Genomic DNA, 20,295 nt, shown 5'->3' on the forward strand with positions numbered 1-20,295 from the left:
AGGGGCACATTTTATTTGTCAGTAGGGCACATTTGCTATTTTGGAAAAAAATTAGTGGCACGTGCCCCACCCCCCCGGCTCTTACCCCCTGGCTAATCTCCCCCACCCATTCCAATGCCAATTGAGTAACATTTGATTATTTATGACAGTTTATACCAACTAATAATGGTCTTAAACTTGCATGTTCAGGTATATGCTAAGTAACAACTTTACCTTATAGCCATCCCCACAAACATAGATAGCCACCCAAAAATAGTAGCTCGCCAATTGGACATTACATATGAAGTTAATTATTAGTGGCCAAATGGGAAGAATAACTGAAACCTACATATCCTTCAATCTGGCTCAGATTGGCAATAAGCTTGGATTGAACAATTCAGTTTCCTAAGCAGCACGTACATTAAAGATCTGCTTTATTGGCTCCAATTATAGCACGCTGTAGCTATAAAGGTTTTTTGATTACGTAATCGACCTGCCACGGTCGTAAAGCGACCTAGCTCAGGCTGCATATAGCTTCCTAACTCCATTAGGCTCTTTGTGTAAACACTATGTGGAAATATGTCCCATGTCTACAGCTGTTTAGTTAATCCATGGAGCTATAAGCAGATCATACAGCGATCACACACACACACAAAGACCCTCATACATGAACAAATATGTGCAGACTTATTGGTACAAATAGGTCATTTTACGACCAAGGCATTTCGATTACGTAATCTTAAGAAACTGTTCCATGATAGCGTGCTATAGTTGGGGTCTATACAGCAGACCTCTAAACAGTACAAAATATTATGTGAGAGGTCATCTTGAGTATGTTACAGTGAAAAACATGTTCTTTGTTAATATAGTAATATAGGGCTCGATAATGCTCTGGAAAGCTTGCCTCCTGCTAATTGGACTGTATTTGAGATTTGCTGGAAACTTGGATACTAAAAAGCCACAAAAAAACAAACAAAAAAAATGTCAATCCTGTTTCATCTACCAAGTAGGCCTACTTAGCAACCTTGGATGACATAATTCAACACCATCTATTCTTGACAAACGTGTAATGCATACTAGTAAAACTTGTCATTTTAGCCCACAAATAGTATGTCGTTTTTATTAGTCTTGTGTTTTACCTGAGTAATTGAGTTCGTAAATGGTCTGTGTATTGGTTTAAAAGTAGTCCAGCGACTTTTACTTGTGATGTGCTTCAGCTGTTTCAAAAAAATTATCGAAGGCCCTTCACGAAGATAAACTGAATGAAATTATCATATGCGTTTAACTTCTTAAGTTCGGCCGAAAGAAAAATTTCGTTGAGCAGACATGCAGGAATCTAAATTAATTGTGGTCATCCCAGCCAGGACTCAAAACTTTCTTTGCATTGTTAAAATTTCGCCTTCCCTTTGTTCTAATTCCATATTCTTGATTCTTCGTTGGATTCTTGATTTCTTCGGGTAAAAGCAAAAAATTTCTGGCCGACCCTGCCAGGACTCGAACCTGGAATCCCCTGATTCGTAGTCAGATGCCTTATCCATTGGGCCACAGGGCCAGTTGTTATGGTAGGAATCATACTACTATATATACTCATGTATTAGACAAATTTACATGCACTCAATATATACTCTAGTTTTTACAATATATCGGTAAATGTAAGTCGACTTTTACCCAGTTTCCCTAATTCGTAGAGTGATGGAGGATGTATTCAACACAGTTATGGAACTGCAATATCACTAGTCTGTCATTCCATATTTTGAATTTGTAATAGCCTACACTATTGTTTGTGTTACTGTTACATGCAACAAAACACATTGTCACTTACACTGCAGTAACTAAGCACATTGCCTAGCTAGCCGAAGTGAATTTTTGCTTGGATATTGTCCCGAGTATGGTTTGAAAATTGTCGAGGTTTATTGATATTTGGTACTAGCTAGAAACAGACATTTATCTAGGCCTAACGTAAAGCTATAGGAAATATCCATTGTAAGTATACCAATGGCTATGTCCTTACGTAGTACTAGTATTAGAGATGGTTTTAACGATTTGCGACGACAAATTGGATTCTACCTAGCGTAAGTTTAGAAATGATTAATGATCAAATAAAGATTAGGATTCATTGCACAAGTAAGGTTATTTGGGAGAGCGGAAACTCACTAAATTTGGCGATATTTATATCGATTTGTAAGCTGTCAGTAGGTCTAGCCTGACAATGACGGATCTATAGTTCTGCTCTGATATGTAATGTGTGCATATCCTCACAATCATGCATGCGTACGATCATAATACAGTTATAGAACAGAACCGGTGTCGGCTTTATGCTTCGTGTCAGGGTTGCTTCTGCCGTTCTGGGGTCTCAGTTTATCACTAGTGGGGGTCTGCACGAAATTGATTTTTATGGGGTAACAGTAAACTATTGTGCACAAACCGCAACAACTACTCCTGAATCAAAAACCCAGAATTACAATATGAAAAGTCGGCTACTCGAAACTCCAGTACATACAGCTACCAGTGTGGTAATAGGCTACATTTTAATGAGTATACTCGCGGTACTCGCACTCGGCCCTTTGAAAAGTACTCGGATGTGAAACTCCTACCCGTCATTTAGTACTCACATTCAGATGACAAAGTTCTTTAGCTTGTACTTTTCTTCAGGAATTTGGGGAACACGTCCTAAGAAATTAAAATGCTCTCGGGTATTTATTTCAAAGCCCTGGTTGGGTCATGTAGGACGAATTAGTTGTTGGATCCTGAGATATTTCTTATTCTCTGGTAGCGGCAGCACAAGTTTTGTAGAAGGAATTCCAAGCCCGGAAGCTGTGGCCAGTTCTCTTTTTTTCTATTTCCAGAGATTCAGTGAATTTCATTGAATGTATTTCCAAGCCCCTGTTTAGCGAGGGTGCCATGGCAAGCCCATGGTGCGGTAGTGTAGGCTTCTTATACTATGGGTCTTGACCAACAATTGTCTCCACTTATGGCATCATTCTGAAGAAAAAAACTGGCACGACTCTCTATCTCTCTTATGAACTAGATAGTGTTCAGTCCCGCTCCTGCTCCCGTCCCGCATTCAGGAATCCCCAACCCCCCCCCCCCATCCCCTCAAACCTCCCGTTATAGGCATGGTGTTCTAAAACGTATGTTTGGTGTTACATTAATTAAATCTCCCTCCCCCCCCCGGCCCCTCTCTCCATGAATTCCCTGTACATAACGCAAAATACTGAATGAGATACACAATTTTAGAAAGCGTACCTTGTTGGGTGTGCAAAAGTTCATGCATGTACCAGAGCCGTATAAAAACTGTACAATTGATACAAGCGGTGTGATCATAAAGATTCAATAACTGGTGGCTATTTGTTTCATACCGCCCTCACTTTGAATATTACATCTTTTAGCCAGGATGGGAAAATTGTTAATTTTAAATAATGATGTCGAATGTTCTTCAGTGCCAAACCGCATAACTAGAATTTGTTGGGTAGGAGTTGGGTGGAGGGGCCGGGGGGGGGGGGGGAGAACAGAGAGATAGGAGGCCGTTCCCGTCTATTTTTTGTAAAATAAAAGAAAGAAAAACGAAGCTGAAGTGTGTTGAGGTAAACCGATAAAATAAAAAAGAACAGTAATTGCACTCTTCATAATAATTTGAATTATTTATGTGCGGCATATCAATTTGTTTCAATGAAAGAGTCGCATTTCTATTGTCAATTTCACAGCTGCCAATAGTCTAGCCAACCCAATGAAGTGTATCTATTCCCTCATTCTATATCGCGATTGGCTGAATGGGCGGGGCTTGTATACCATTGCGTATGCATGTACGTACGCGATATTGATATCAAGCGCGTGCACACCGGCCAACGTACACGAACGCACATGCACTGCATGAGTATTCAATGTGAGGCGAGCGCAGACTACTTCCCGAAGATTGCGTGTGATCTATGAATAAACTTTTTTTTTTTTTTTTTTTTGGGGGGGGGGGGGGTTAATTGGGTAAAGTCCCTATGTGGGAGTGTCAGAAATGTAAAAGAAAATTACATCATTGGCTAGTTAACACTACGACGTATTCAGTCAGCCATGTATTATGTCAATCCAGACAGGTTTGATTAAACACCGTGCAGTCAACAGTTCAACCCTATTGTTCACTGTAGAAAAAAACACATGACCTGGATATCCATCCAGGTTCCTATGTACAACTTTCATTGTTAAATTGTTTTTTTTTTCACCCTCTAATCAGTAGTGTACACTTGTGTGTATATGAGAATCCATGTATTAAATATTATCAGTCATGCATGTACGACATCACACGAGCGCTACAAAGTTCATGACTACAGTTTTCCATTGAACGGGACTTGTGTGCGGGGAGCGTTTTTTTTTTGTCCCCAGGACGAACGTGGGTTTCAGGTTTTTCAGGAATTAACAAATTCGTTTGAAATCAGAGTTAGGGTTTAGAAAGTGGGTTAGGGATGCAGTTTCAATGAAAATGAAGGATTGTCGTTTATAATCTGGGGTGAAAACTAGGAAAAAAGATTCAGAACATGTTTTTTTGAAAAAGCGTCACATGTTTGGAATCCAGGGATTTGATTGGCCGATGCCCACGTTCGTCCTGGGAAAAAAAATACGCGAACGGGACTTGTGTGTGGGAGACTCGCACAGTTGTACTTGACATGCGACAAAACAAATTTGACATAGTATCATTAAACTAAATAGGTGTCACTTAGTTAATTACTTCTGCTATTAAAACAGCCTTCTTTCTCATTATTGAATGAAAAGGTATATTTTGTGTTAAACTACAAGTCTAGTGTGAGATTTATAAAACTTAGAAGCAGAAAGCCACATGGGTTTAGGTTCTAACATCACATAGATATTTAAGTAGAAAGTTCCAACTTTGAAATCTCGAAATTTCGACTTTCCCTTGTGAATTTATAAACTTTTTATTTCACAATTTGCAACTTAATGGTCATTTGAACATTCCGAAATTGGAAATATATATATATATATATTTTGAGAGTTTTTGGTATAGAAATTTGCCGCTTTGTCTCATAGGCTAATGTTGAGTATTTCGAAATTTCGACTTTCAATCTAGAAAAATTTTGATAGTCATCGTGTCAGCGTTCATGACGCCCAGCTTGAGTTGTCGCTTGGATAGTGTGGAACTTTAATAGATCCTCCCCTCGGGCCCACCCCCCCATCCTATTAATATATTTTTATCAGGTAAAATTTTTAGCAGCCATCGCCCTCCCCCAGCACAGTTTTCGAACCTTAGTGCACGCCCGCTTGACACGCATGAAGCGCAGTGAAGTAATCAAATTTCACTAATAGTCGGACTAATATAACTTTTGTGAAGAATCCCGAAACATTTGGCAAGTATGAGAAGCTTTCGTCATGAAAATCGAAATTTAAAATATGTGAGTCGACATTTTAAGATTTAAAAAAAAAAACATCGTCATTATGTGAAATACATAGTAAACGTAAGTGTGGAACACTGTATTAATTACATACTATAATTCGATGTTTTTAGATATCTGGAAAATTGAGGGAATTTTGTTAGATATCGGGAATTCTAGTGTAGATATCTGAAATAGAAATTTGAGATATGTGAATTAGAAATACAGATATAGAGATCTCAGAAATTTTAGTTCTGCAGTATTTTAAGATATCCGAAATCGATATTAATTAAGATATCTGAAACTATTTGTAGATGCATTTTAATAAAATTTAGTTCTCCTAAATTTAATTTCAGAGTATGGCTGAAATTTATTCGAGATATCTTAAAGAATTTGGGTTAGATGTTAACATAGCCCTAATACGTACAAAAAATATCGAGTTCGTAATATATACTTTGGTTTCGATTTGGTGTGTAAACTCAAATTCAGTGAAGAAATTATAGGCCTCGAGTCGACGAATTTCAAGTAATTAAAAGTCTTAAATTCGAGAAAAAAAAGAAGAAAGAATAAAAAGATCATATGTACGAACGAAATTAAATTGATAATGATAAAGTAGAAATTTAATATAAAAATTTGAAATTATAAGTAACAAGTTGAAAAATTGAAAAAGAGCCGAAATTTCGAACTTTTCAGTTTTCGAGAAAAAGTACAAATAAATAATTCAAGACTAAAAATATATACTTTCGAGATGATGAAATTATAAATCAAATGATACATAAGGCCACGGTAGCATGTGCAAAACACTAATTCTTCCAGTGCAGGTTCCTCCAACCACACCAATATTCTACCACATGACCCCATCACTTTTTAACAGCTTCCGATGCTTGTTGGCCGTTTTGTATGCTACAAGGATACTTTACGAAAACCAAAGCTATATCTGACACCAATACCAGCCGAACATCGTTTCTTGGAGGTCATTTTGCTGCTATTCGGTAGCACTAGCACCCCTATTACGGCTTTACGCACCAAAAATCCGCACTTTAGTTGGTCATACTTGAAGTCTTCTTAGGCTGAACCTAACTCCTTCGCTAGTAAGTGGTATTACCTCAGATTTGCTACGTTAAATAATTTTGTTTTCGGGATATTCGCACAAATTTGCCTGGATTTTAGGAGGCCAGTCGCAGTTTTGGTAAGTCATGCAATTAGAATCGATTTACCGTGGCATGATTATGGGCGTGAAGTAGGCTACTGAGATGCATATGTTCAGTGTTACTTCGACTTGACTGCCTTGGATTGGAGTCTTGTCTTACTCTTAGGCCAAATAAAAATGCTTACAAAGGTTGTCAAAACCAAAAGTTAGGCTAGCACAGGTTATGTCAGACATATTCACATAAAATAAATACGACAGGGCTACTGTTTTCTAACACCACTGACCTAGACAGCGGTTAATGAATAATGGAACATGAAAACATACCCTCAACAATTGAATAAAGTTATCTCTAATGTTTGTGTTCTTGACATGTAGCCTAGGCCCTAGGCCTAACTAATTGTTGTTAGGCCTAGGCCCTCTTATCCAAAGTTACATGCCTAGAACTGCTATACATAGCTCATGCTAGCCTTTGCGTGTTGAAAATTGCAATTTTACGTTAGGCTTAGGGGCTAAGGTGAAATGTTTATTCACTGGTAATGAAGCTTGGTAAATTTCAGCAACTTTTAATACAACTAACTGAAATTGATAAAAAATGAAGTTAGGCCCAGGCCTAGGCCTATTACTGTTCTGACCTACAGTAACAGCAATGTGTACTGTAACTCTGGTCTGGATGCTAGGCTAGACAAGGGCCTATGTATACACTGGGCTTAAAGGACCTCTGATTGACACCTAACATTGTGAATAGCCCATTTATGCCAAATGTATGCAAATAAGTTAGCACTTCAAAACTTTGTGTACCAGGGTTTCTTATTATTAACCTACCAGGAAGTTAAAAGTTTATGAATACCTACATAAGTACTCAAGGACACTATCATGGGATGAAAAGCAAACACAACATGACAAGAAGGAATAATGGAGAAGTTACAAGCATATTATATTATTGGACAAACCAGCCATAAAATATTCTTCAACATGTGCCTGTGGTATAGACCGCTAGTAGAATTTTGAAAACTATCTTAAAATTAATATAAAGTAGGCTAGGTTATTAGGTGTACATACTCCATAGGTTAAAAAAGAACAAGGAACTTAAGGTACAGATAACGTGATCAGGGGAATAATTTATCCAGCATTGCAAAATAAAGTATGGAAGAATTGCTTTCCGAAAACAAAGATGAATGACAGGTTTTATATGTATTTTTTTCATGAAAAATAATACTCATAAATCAATATCTCTTTATATCTTTATACTAAATGTGCGCACCAAGTATCATGGTGCTACAATTAATTCTGTGATTTATAATACTCTAGTTGTTAATGACCCATAATCAGTCTATAAAGCCAGTGGATTTCATCATTTGCAATAAAAAAATAGAAAAATAGAAAACCCCAAAACAGGCACATAAACATAATGAAATGCGTGACACACATAATTAACCTGGTATTGTATAATATTTAGTTCTCGGCCGAAAGAAGGCAAATTTCTGCACAAATTTATTATATTCAAAAATGTTTAAATAGCAATGTGGTCTGTCCCGACTAACATCAACTGTAGAACTGTGTGCTAGTACTTGTAACACTTTCATTAGTATACTAAAGAAACTTTGTGGACCTCAGAACTGTATCCAAAATATGATTTAATTATATTATTCCCTTATTTAAATGGCCTATGTGAAGTAAAATGTATAATTTGGCCCCTGTTGGCAGCCATATTTGATCTGCATGGCATATATTTGGGAGCAACACATGAATATTAAACAGCGTGATTGATATGTAATTAGGTACAGTGTAGGCCTATAGATCTGTACAATTGGTTTGTATCCCACAGCTTACAGTAGTAGAGTATCTACTGTATGTAAATGGAGGTACTGTGTTCACTCTCAGGCATACTAGTCGAACTTTTCATATTTAATCATACTATTCATATCTTTCATAAGGAGTACCTTTACAGGCTGCAGTGCAGAACGTGGCTAAATTCAGAGTGAATTAGTCATTAGCGTAGTCATCAGAATACAGTCTGTTAACTTAGACTGGATATTTTGCAAGGATCTTTACTGCATACAGAAATGTAAATTATAATGTTTACTGTATACAGAACTTTATGTAAATATGTATCCATTGAGTGATATGCAATGTTGTTTGAGATTTCTACTGTTCCTCCCTGTACCACCCTGTACCATACAGTAAGAATAAAATATGCCCACAGAGAAAAGAAATACAAGGAAAAGAAAACAGGTTATTGAAAGGGAATAAAAACGAACAACTAATTTTTTTTTCCTTCTCTTTATTGACTCGTTGACATTTATACAAATAAACATGATAATTTAGTGAGTTCTTTTGTATTACAATACAACTAAATCATTGCCTAATATTTAATCTTTTTCATAGCACACAATATTACTAATACACAGTGCAACTGCAGAGATGACAAAAGCGTACAGTAACACTATTTAAATATATAGATTGAGAATTGTCGAGATGCAAAACTTTTCGAAGACGAATACTAAACAGGAAACCAAACAAGCAATAAACACTATACAAAGGGCGCTAACTGAAAAAGAAATCATTCTTACTAAAAAACAGTTTTAAAATCCTGAAGAGAAATCGAGAAAAGGACTAGGCTTACTCTCACATATAGATGATATTCAACTTGTAAGTAGAACTTAAATTTGAAAAGGAAATCCATAACCTTAGGAATACTGCCCAGAGTTTTACTGTTGAAATATGAAGTAACTTAATAATAATATTACAGCGTTGAGTTACCATGGGTACAGTAGAACATGAAATTCAAGACACTTTTCCTGGTAGGTCATTAAACTTGTAATCTGACCGATTAGTTAGCAAAGTTAACTGACTGTACAGTTTATAGTACCAGCCTGAATTATTGAAGATGCCTACTGATTAATTGTACCGTCATATTATATCAATACTGTAACATTATATGAATACCGTATCTGTGTGTACTGTGTACCTACACGAGTGTTCCTACTGTACTACTGTAGTTTTGTTATTATAATTCAATTTATACTGCAACGGTGTACTACAGTATTGATTCATGTAGAAATAAATTCAATTTTCTTCACAACTTGTCAGTTTGGGAATTTATACAGTTGATAAACACTGCCCTATTAGCACTGACATACACAATGTACATACCATGTTTTAATTTATTACATGTTGCCGACCTCCAACTGTATGCGTAAATTATTCAAGTTATACTCTGGAACCTGTAGATTGGCGAGGAAAATATTCCACACAGTTTGTTGAAAACCTTGTCTGGATATCTCGTCCCTTACTCAAGATATGGTTGATTGGATGTACAGTTACTTGTATTGACTTTAATGAAACACCCTCCTCTCCCCTCCCACTTCCCCCTCCACGAGTAGGGAAGTATACAGTAGCGTCTATTTTTGGTAGGAAATCACGTTCTTCGGACGTTTTATTCTGTGAATGACCATGCCAGATGATTTGAACATGATTAAAGAAGAACAAAGACATTGTCAGTTCATTAGCAAGTATGACATCATCAGATAATCTCTGCTGTTACACCAATTATCACCAAATATCACCATCAAACACAAATTTTGTTCTATTAACCATCATTATATATGTCTTTGAAGTGCTCATCTTTTTAACTCCCATTTCTACTTTGGGCCCCATTTTAATACCCTAAGGCTCTTGTTTTTCTTTCCCAGATAGTGTAGTCAAAAAAAAAAAAATCATTGATCATCACCTGTTCGCAAATCATGTATAAATTTACCTGTCGGCTACAGACGTCCATCCACTTGTGGGAAACATTCAAACAAAGCCCCCAGTTTTAGTATTTTCATTCCAGATACCATGCCAGTGCCTTGTGTCGAACTGCATGGGCCCCTTTTAAACCCCAGAGGGAACATTGGAACGTGGGCGCATGGTGGTTGTTGATTCTTTGTTCGGAAAATGATGATTTGAGAGTTGAGTTAAGCACAGTTCAATGACTTGCGTACAAGAGGGAGTGGGGTGGGAGGAGGGTATGGGATGAGGGGAGGGGAGGGGGTGGGAGGAGGGGAGGGGCTAGGAGAAGGGGAGGGGATGAAGGAACTGCTAGAGAATACATTACAGTAGATGTGTGGGGTGGACATGAATTGTATTATTATAGGAATGTAATATTATAGTAGTAGTATTTAGTTCTAGTCTAATGTACTACTTGTACATGGTTTCATCTGGTAAGACTTACATAGAGGGCAGGGATTTATTAATGGAATCCTGACATAGACTAGGAACTCCATACATGTACATCTGTGGAATTGGAAATTGGACTCAGTCTCTGCTTGGATTATTGGATTCCAACTGTAGTCTTGGGCTAATGGAGCCCCTGGAGGACTCAGACTCATATCTGCTGGACAAGATTACAGTGCTGGTGGAGAGGATACAAGTTAAAAGTAGAAAGAGAGGGGGGATGGGAGAGAGGAGAGAGTAGGGAGAGCTGGGGGGGAGGAAGGGGACTAGCAGGGTGAGGATGGTGGAAGAGGTAAGGTGGAGGGGAAGGGATAACAGATTATAAAAATTCTGAACCAGAAAACAAAAATCAAAGGAAAGATTTGATTGAAGGCATCTTCGAAGTCCCGAGTTTACTGCGGCGTGCTTTAAGAATTGATTGGCATCTTGTGAATCCTACTCAGACATTGAGGGAATTCTAAATAATAAAATATTAACATGTCTCACACAGGTCTGAATAAACTATGTGAGGATTGCAATATCCAGCAAAAATGCTTAGAACTTTAAAGTGGGAACATGTACAACCACCTAGTTCACTTTCTGGATATATGTGCAGGCAATACAGTTGACCAATGTTTGAAATGTTCAATAAATTTATTTTGTTGAGTTAAAAATTGTCCTATATTTGACAAAACGTTGCATATAACTAAGAAGTAAACCATTTTTTTTGGAAATTCTATCCATGTTGTAGAGATTCTGAAGTTTTATATATATTATATATATATATATATGTATATATATATATACATACATACATATATATATATACATACATATATTACAAAGTCTATCTTGGAAGCAGCTTTTAAAGGTCAAACTGTTATTGTACTTCCGATCTTCCGATCGATGGAATACAGAGCCCTGGCAGAATTTTACATTGTCCGTATTAATCTGCATGCAGCCATTTAGGAAGAGGAGAGGGTGTTTGGCTACTGTAACTGTTAGATAACTATACAGTTTACCAGGTAAGTACTGTAGTACTTAGCGAAGAAGAGGCCTTAATTGGTTTACTCGCGGGAATAGTCATCATGATGGTAGACTTCCTACCACAGAGGGGCTGTAGAGGAAGTAGTACTTAAATGAATTGTGATATCAGGCAGAAATACTTTCCCCCGGTTAGATCCTCGTCGTCCTAAGTACCTTCTTGATAAAGGTTTACCCTGGGTGGCGATCCCGTTAATTGAAGGAGCTCTGTGGAGGTCTGAGATAATCCAGAGATGTGCTCAAACAGTACAAAAACATCCCAGTGTTGAATGTCTTTATTGGTTTGCACGGTAAACTAGTTTTAGTACCGAAACCGTTTTTTTTTACCGAATATCGGTACTATTTTTTATTTTAAGAAAACCGAAGCAAACCAAAAAAACGAAAAAAGCCAAAATGTGAATTGCAAATACTACAAAAAACAAAGCTAAAGCTTTCATCCATCATTTGTTGACTTTGGTTTCTCTTATTTACTGTTCTTTTTGCAATATGAAAGAAATTGCAACAAGAGAAAGCTTTTCTTGCTAGACGACATTGTCAGCTACGATCGGCACACGCCATATACCAGAAAAAAAGAAACGGTTTTTGAGCCAGATTCGGATTTTGGCTAGATAAAACCGGTTTTGGGTTTTCACAAAACCATGCAAGCTTATCACTTCACCCCCCCCCCCCCCTGGTGACACTGCCTAAATTTTGCCTTGATTTGAAAATGTACCACCCTATCTAAAAACTATTTGTGATAGTGTACGGTAGTTGAGTAGTGCTCTACTCTAAGCAAATATTAATTCATCCAGTATTGCAGCTCAAAATGCTTATATAGTCAAAACTTGCTGTACATTACAATAACAAAAAATATGTCTAGCCCTATAATTAATACACAGGAACCCATATTACTTTATGAAAGTCAAACTTCAGAGACTTCCAAAACTGTTATATAAAAATTTGAACATTTAAATTATTTCCTGATATTTAGGTGGCAGAAACTTGTTAGATACCCCCATTCCCCACCCCAATCCCCACCCCCTCCCCCACCCCCAAACCAAATGCCTTGCCACTAACTCGAGATACAGTTGTCACTGCAATGTAAGCTATTCTGACTGGCCAAACCTTGAACTAATCCAGGAAAGTTGAAGCACAATAGGTGTGTGTCTATGGAATGTGCTTCCAATAGTTTGACCTATTGTTCACTTTTGTTGATTTATCCTTGAATCCTCAATACATTATACTGCTTGCTTACAGAAGAGCTGTCAATAATTGTCTGTTGTTAGAATTTTACCATACTGTGGCTTGTTAGTTTCCTGTTCTTGTTATGTTTGTAGTTAAATGCTATTTTCATCTTTACATGGATAAATGTTTAAGGGTGGGGGAGGGGTGGGGCGTGGGGGAGAGCAGAGGGGAAAGGGATTGTATGTATAGGAGTATGATGAGGTGTGGGACCTACATATGAATACTGTTACGTACTGAAAACCATGACATTCAGTGTATTTAAAAGTTCTTTCATCATTCATGCACAAGTGTACGTTAAAGTATGACAGTGATTGAGCGGGGAGAGTTTGGGAGGGGGAGGGGGGAAATGTATTGTACAACCGTAGAACTGATAAAGGTAAAGTCTAAGACACTGTATCATCTAAATCAAGCAACTGAGACCTGAATAGTTAATTACTCAGATATCAAGTCAGTAACACCACTCAATCTCTTGAACAGTTGTTCATAGACTGTAGACATCTCCGTAGCGATAGCAAACAGTTGTCACTCATTCATCATTTTAATAAATTTGACAAAGAAAAATATATGTGTCGTCATATTATAAAAATAGATGTGTTGATGGCCAGGAAGGGTGGAAAATTACTGTAGAGATTGAGGTACTAACTCAGTATCATTTCTTGTTGTACACGTTTATGGTGTATAAAAACTGGATACTGTATACATGTATGTATCAAAATAATGTGATGAACTTTGTATATATGTAGGCATGATTTATTATTCACTTCAAATTTTTTGGCTTACCTGCATCACACTTACCTACATCACACTTGTAACTACATCACAAACTCAGCAGAGACTTAAATGAAGTGCAGTTACTCAATTTCTCAAAGAGATGGGTAACTTTGATTAACGTGAATAATTCTAACTATGATTTGTGTTACGAACAATCCATTGCAGTGACGGTTGGGTTTGCGTTGTTGTATAATTATAACAAGGTTTTGAAGTCTGAGGAAGTTCCCTCTGATATTCATTCATCCAATTATAGCACAGCTATAGAGCTAGGAAAGTTTTGTGATTACGTAATCGACCTGCCACAGTTGTTCCTAATAAATCAACCTCAGGCTGTACAATAAGCCTGCATAGCTGCTTATCTCCATTAGGCTCTTTGTGTAAACACTGTGTGGAAACATGTTCATGTCTACAGTGTAGTTCATCATATAGCATTAACACAAAGACCCTCATACAAGAAAAATATATGACAGGCGTTGCAGACTAATTGGTAAAAAAGAGGTCATTATACGACCAAGGCAGGTCGATTATGTAATCTCAAGAAACCTTTCCATGATAGCGTGCTATAGTTGGGGTCTATGCAGCAGACATTTAATCTCTTCCCCAGGCACTTTCTTTTACTGATCAAAGTACTCCCACTTCATGTAAGATAAAATCCCTCCCTATCTTTCCCATTCTCTTCTCCATTTTTATCCCATCCCACCTTTTTATTCTTTTTTTTCCACCCAAGATTTCATCTTCTGAATGTACATAGACTGGTCAGTCATCAAAGTTGTAATGTTAGACTTAATACACTCTCCTATATGCAGGGATGTGCCCACGCTGGGCAGCACTGGGCGGCCCCGCCCAGCACTAAAAATTACTGCCCAGCACTGTCTTAAAAATTGTGGATCCCGCCCAGCACTATTTTCATCTAAAATCCCGACGTTCCTAACAATATATTCAACATAAATTGGGTCTAGCCAGATGCCAAAATCATACAGACTAATAATGCATCAGTTATGCATGCGAGAAACATTACTTACGGCTCTCAATCGGTCCCTTGTAAAATCTCTTGCAAACAAACTAATAACTTTTACCAGGTACGTAATATATTTCACTAAAAAAAATTAAAAATGTTTATTGTTAGCAAAACTAGTACAAAAGTACAAAAGTAATGCTTAAAAAGCTACACAAGCATGCATTTGGCATCTGAGCACCTTCAAAAATGAAAACATCACCCTCCCCTTAGACCCCTCCCCCAAGACGGCGATCAGTATACCCGGCACTCAGGAAATCCTGGGCACATCCCTGTATATATGATAGTGCGTTCACTGTTGTAGATCATGCAGTCTGTATGGTGACAGTTATTATTACTGTACTGTACATACCAGCCATCCCTGAAGTCACAGATCCTAAAGTACGTATTAAAGACACATTAAAGCAACTTTACAACATATAGGGACTTAACTTGTTTGATCAGGAAGCCATAACTCTCAGGTTTTCCCTTAACTGACATTATTTATGCTTTGTGGATAGGATCAAAGTTTGAGTAAACATGGAATGGATTGTGTAGTTAATAATTAATGAGCGGATGAACAATTAATTAATGGCTTGCATCTAATTAATTTTGTCAATCTAAACATGAAGAGCAGCCACATACTTTTTCAATATGATTTTTGAAATATATTATGCATTAGTTGCAATTTAATATTGCTCAGTTATTTCCAGAGTCAGCTGGTTATTGTAGTTAACTTGTTGTTACTAATTAGTTAACTAATTAATTAAAGTCAAAATTAAGATACATAGTGCCATTAGTTCTTAATATAGATTTCTAACAATGTAGAAAATGAAATATACTATAGCAATTAGGAGTATTAAGTTACAGATATGTTTATCATAGGACTTTGTACTGTGTGTTACTTTAATAGCTGCCAAGACTGTATTTCTAGAGAATGGATGTTGTGAAGTTGACAGCTCCCCGCTGACCAGAGAAGAGTCCCCTGAAGCTAAGATTGTTTGGTCAGATATGAATATATACAGTATATTATATCATAGATAGCTCTTTATGGTTAGAGTAAATATTATACAAGGTGGAATGTAACCGCAGGGAATAATTTAGTGGTCAACGTTTTGTGTAATAGTTGTGACGGCTCTGTACTTTATAGTCTCTGATAAGATGAAATGGTTCCTGTGTAAAGAAAGTACGATACATCTCTGCACATATGTATAGCAGTATGCCCATTTTGCATAGCAATATGCCCATTTTGCATAGCAATAAGCCCATTTTGCACAGCAATATGCCCATTTTGCATAGCAATATGCCCATTTTTGCATAGCAATTTGCCCATTTTGCATAGCAATTTGCCCATTTTGCATAGCAATTTGCCCATTCTGCAAGCATTTTGCCATGCGATACAAGAGTAAATTATTCTCTGTAACCTGTTTTTAACTTACAAAAGATAATATAAATATGGAATATATGGAAGCTTCAAATGGTCATTAGTACCTGGTAGAAATGGCTTGAACAATGAGAGAGGTTCTGTACAGTGCTTACTAGTATAATTGGTGTGACGTAGTCCATCAGTCAGTCAGTGGGGCTGTCAGTCGGTCATTGTATGTATGTGTGTAGATGTTGATGTAATATTTCCAGACTCCCTAGATCCTTTTTTATAGTGCTGGCAGTAAACATGGATGATGTACAGACTAAAATCATGGGATATAAAGCTGTGCCGTTTGATTCCTCGCTAAACTATAAAGCCATGCCAGGAACATTTTTTAAGCGCTCTCCTACCTAAAAAAAATTAAATTCAACTTTAGGCTGTTTGAGTTGTTACATCTAAGTAATTGAACAAGTTATCTTTGTGATAATGTAAGAGCTTTCCACATTAGTTGAGGAAATTGTAAGCTAACCAGACTCAGTGTGGGTTCACTAACACTTGTGATACACAATATAATAACTCTTGAGGATCTCTTATAGTAAATTGCCATACATATATCACCAGTGTATGTTTATTCATCTCATAGACAGAGCACTCTCGCTGGTCCCAGTCTGTTACACTGTATAGTTACTGTATAAGTGTCCAAGACTCCAAGTCTCCAAAACTAAAAAGAAATACAAAAAAAAAAAATATATATAGTTGACAATTTATTAACATGTAAACAGTGTTACTGCCTAAAATATGCTGTTCTACAGAATCTTCATCTTATAGACAGTACCCTTATGACTCCATCCACTGTAGTTCTACAATGCAGAAGGTACTACAAGTTTGTTTATATAGTGTAAGTAAGTTCTACTATAATATCAATTGGTAACTTCTCAACACCTTACCATGACCTTGTACACAGTGGAAGTAGTATGTAACTGTGTGCAAAGGAAAAGGTACACTGTGTTGTTTTAAGTGGTGTCTCCACACACAGTAATAACATACACATGCCTGTATAGTGGTAGTAGTTTAGGCCAGGCATGCATCTAGGAGGAAACTTCACTCACTGGGTTAAAAGTCAAGTTCACCTGTCGGTAATGTCCAAGTAGGAAGATGGGATAAGTTATGATCTATTAGAAAGGTGTGACACCTTTTGTGACAGTAAGTGTACTGTTTGCGTGGATAATGGTATAAAGGAATTGAGACACTCGGGATATAATATTATACTATTTGCAATCAAACTGGTGCGGTGAATGTTATAGTACAGTGTGCATGGGATAATCCTCATTCTGGTATATATACAGTACATAATGATTTATGTGATGCATTGTATAATTTAGTACATGTATGCACCCTTTAATACCTAGTTACAGTGTTGTACCTTTGTCTGATATTACTGTAGGGCCTGTTTAGCTATAAACTACAATATTTAGTGATGTGCAATCTCAAGTGAATATTTTACAAACTTATAGTGTTAATATTGGGATTGAGAATTAGAAATAAATATATTCAGTAAATATATGGGGGAGGAGGGAGGGTGGAGTTGAATAGGGAGGGACAATGAGGAGGTGGAGCATGCTATGCTCATCAGACAACATTTATCATGTGAATAGTGAAGTGTTCATAGTAATTGAAACCAAGTATGTTATGTCTATCGCACAACATGTGTAATTTGAGTAGTGCTGTTCAGACTTTAAACTGAACATGTTATGTCCATCATACAACATGGATAGGTGACTGTTGCAGGCAGAGCATGTCTGATATTAGAAGCTTATCAATCACTTTAAGGTAGTCTGTATAGGCCCCAACTTATAGCATGCTATCATTTAGAACTAGAAGTTTTCAAAAAGGTACTTTCCTGGAGGTCTTTACTTACCTAATTGTTCTCAGACATTCAGCATCGAGCACAAAAGATGACTGAATGTCCCAGTGAGGTCACTTTTCTCCAGGGTAGTTATAAAAACAGTTTTAAGAATTTTGACCAAAGGTGACCATAATTTAATATCTGGCATATTTGGGGCCAATACAGCCTATACAGTATACCTTTAATAAACTGGCACACCTACACTGTGTGGTGAAGCATGTAGACCTACAGTAGTACATTGTCATTGGTCGTTGCCAATGTAAGCTGAATGCAACTGTGTGCATCTTCTCTGGTACAATGGTTCTTTTCAAAGTAAATTTATAACCTTTTGAGAGGAATTTTAAAGGATTCGTAAACAGAGCATGAATGTTGAGTGAGACCGATATTCTCATAGACTGAGTGTATCGTCACCAGAGACTCACAAACATGTCACATCTGTGCAACAGAGGAGAAAGACAGATCAAATATTTGAATTACAGTTGTGTTTGAGAATAATTGACTATGGGGGGGGGGGAGCAAAATATTGTTGATTGTCTGAACTAAAGGTGATACTGTTGTCCTTTTAGAGGTCAGTAATATAAGTTTGTCATAAATTATAAAAAAAAAATAGGTGCTGTGAAGTGGAGCAGAAAGAAGGATGGGCTGGATGGTGGCAAAATTCATTGAAGACTGCCTTGGTTATTTTATGTTACCATGGATACTAGTGATTGCAAGATTATTGCCAAATTGACCTGTACCCATGCAGATGGATGTCACACATCTGCCATAGTGTTCTGTTGTTTTTTCGGTAGAAGTAGTCGACTATTGTACCATAATGGAGTGGTGAGTGAGAAAATCTGAATGAAGAAATGCAACAAGTATATTGTTAGTTGGTGACTTTGATCTTATATAAGCCTGGAGGTTTGCATGCTGTTACACTTGTAAGCACATTATGTCAGGTCTACAAACTGATTGCATAATTGCTTCTTAAGGCAAGCTACCTCCTGGGTACTGTTAAACTAAGTATGTAAGTACTTACTGGTATTTAAACTACTTTAAAGTGTAAACCAAGTGGCATACTGACCTACAAGAGATAAATGTACATATGCATGCATGTAGACCTAACCTCAGCTTATTCAGGACCAAACACATCCATGGGCTGGACAGGAGGTTTTTAACCATATTTTTAGTTAAAATTGTACTTATTGAGAAGATTTTGAACAACTTTATTTGTCTCTCATTTAGTTTGTAACAAGTTGAGTACTTTTCTGGAGACTGTAACCCCACCAAGTCATTCTCAGACATTGTAAGTGGCAGATGAGGATTAAATCTGGAGAGGGGAGGGGGACAGGAGATGGGGAGGGAAATAGGGGAGGGAGGCAGGGGATGGGGAGGGAGATAGGTGAGGGAGAAAGTGGGAGGGGAGGGAGATAGGAGAGGCTGACAGTGGGAGTGGAGGGGGAGAGTGGGAGAGGAAGGGGAGTGACAGTGGGAGGGGAAATGTGAGTGGGAGGGGAGGGGAGTGTGATAGTGGGAGGGGTGTCTGACAGTGGGAGGGTAGTGTGACAGTGGGAATGGGAGGGAAGGGTACAGTGGGAGGGGAGTCGACAATGGGAGGAGAGTCGACATTGTCGACAGGATAGGGGATTGGGTAGAGGGACAGGGATTGGGTAGAGGGACAGGGAGAGGGTAGAGGGACAGGGAGAGGGTAGAGGGACAGGGATAGGGTAGAGGGACAGGGATTGGGTAGAGGGACAGACATAGGGTAGAGGGACAGGGATAGGGTAGAGGGACAGGGATTGGGTAGAGGGACAGGGAGAGGGTAGAGGGACAGGGAGAGGGTAGAGGGACAGGGATAGGGTAGAGGGACAGGGATTGGGTAGAGGGACAGACATAGGGTAGAGGGACAGGGATAGGGTAGAGGGACAGGGATTGGGTAGAGGGACAGACATAGGGTAGAGGGACAGGGATAGGGTAGAGGGACAGGGATAGGGTAGAGGGACAGGGATTGGGTAGAGGGACAGACATAGGGTAGAGGGACAGGGATAGGGTAGAGGGACAGGGATTGGGTAGAGGGACAGACATAGGGTAGAGGGACAGGGATAGGGTAGAGGGACAGGGATAGGGTAGAGGGATAGGGATAGGGTAGAGGGACAGGGATTGGGTAGAGGGACAGGAATAGGGTAGAGAAGGGAAAGGGTAGAGAAATGGGAGGGGGAGGAGAAGGAGAAGAAGGAATGGACTTTAACAGACAGTGTATTGAGTGTAATTAAAGGTTTCAAGTTTTGTGTAGTATTTTTGAAGGCCTTTGCATAC

General features: G+C 38.0%; 1 protein-coding gene and 1 non-coding gene across 14 annotated transcripts in view; one reads left to right on the plus strand and one right to left on the minus strand.

Annotated features, from left to right (window-relative positions):
* Positions 1-1,458: 1,458 nt before the first annotated feature.
* On the minus strand, positions 1,459-1,531 carry Trnar-acg (transfer RNA arginine (anticodon ACG)). Its single transcript has one exon. It is a non-coding gene; the product is annotated as a tRNA-Arg (tRNA).
* A 4,798-nt stretch (positions 1,532-6,329) lies between these two features.
* The window catches only part of LOC139983748 (rho GTPase-activating protein 5-like), a 127,158-nt gene continuing 113,192 nt past the window's right edge, over positions 6,330-20,295 (plus strand). For 6 of the 13 annotated variants that reach the window (XM_071997475.1, XM_071997483.1, XM_071997484.1 and 3 more), the window contains exon 1: positions 6,331-6,540. The gene's annotated coding sequence lies outside the window, so the exon portion shown is untranslated. Of the gene's footprint in view, positions 6,541-20,295 lie in introns of all 13 variants that reach the window. The other 7 variants (XM_071997485.1, XM_071997488.1, XM_071997490.1 and 4 more) reach the window with 3 other exon arrangements.

Source organism: Apostichopus japonicus, chromosome 16, assembly GCF_037975245.1.
Source record: "Apostichopus japonicus isolate 1M-3 chromosome 16, ASM3797524v1, whole genome shotgun sequence".
NCBI classification, from domain to species: Eukaryota; Metazoa; Echinodermata; class Holothuroidea; order Aspidochirotida; family Stichopodidae; genus Apostichopus; species Apostichopus japonicus.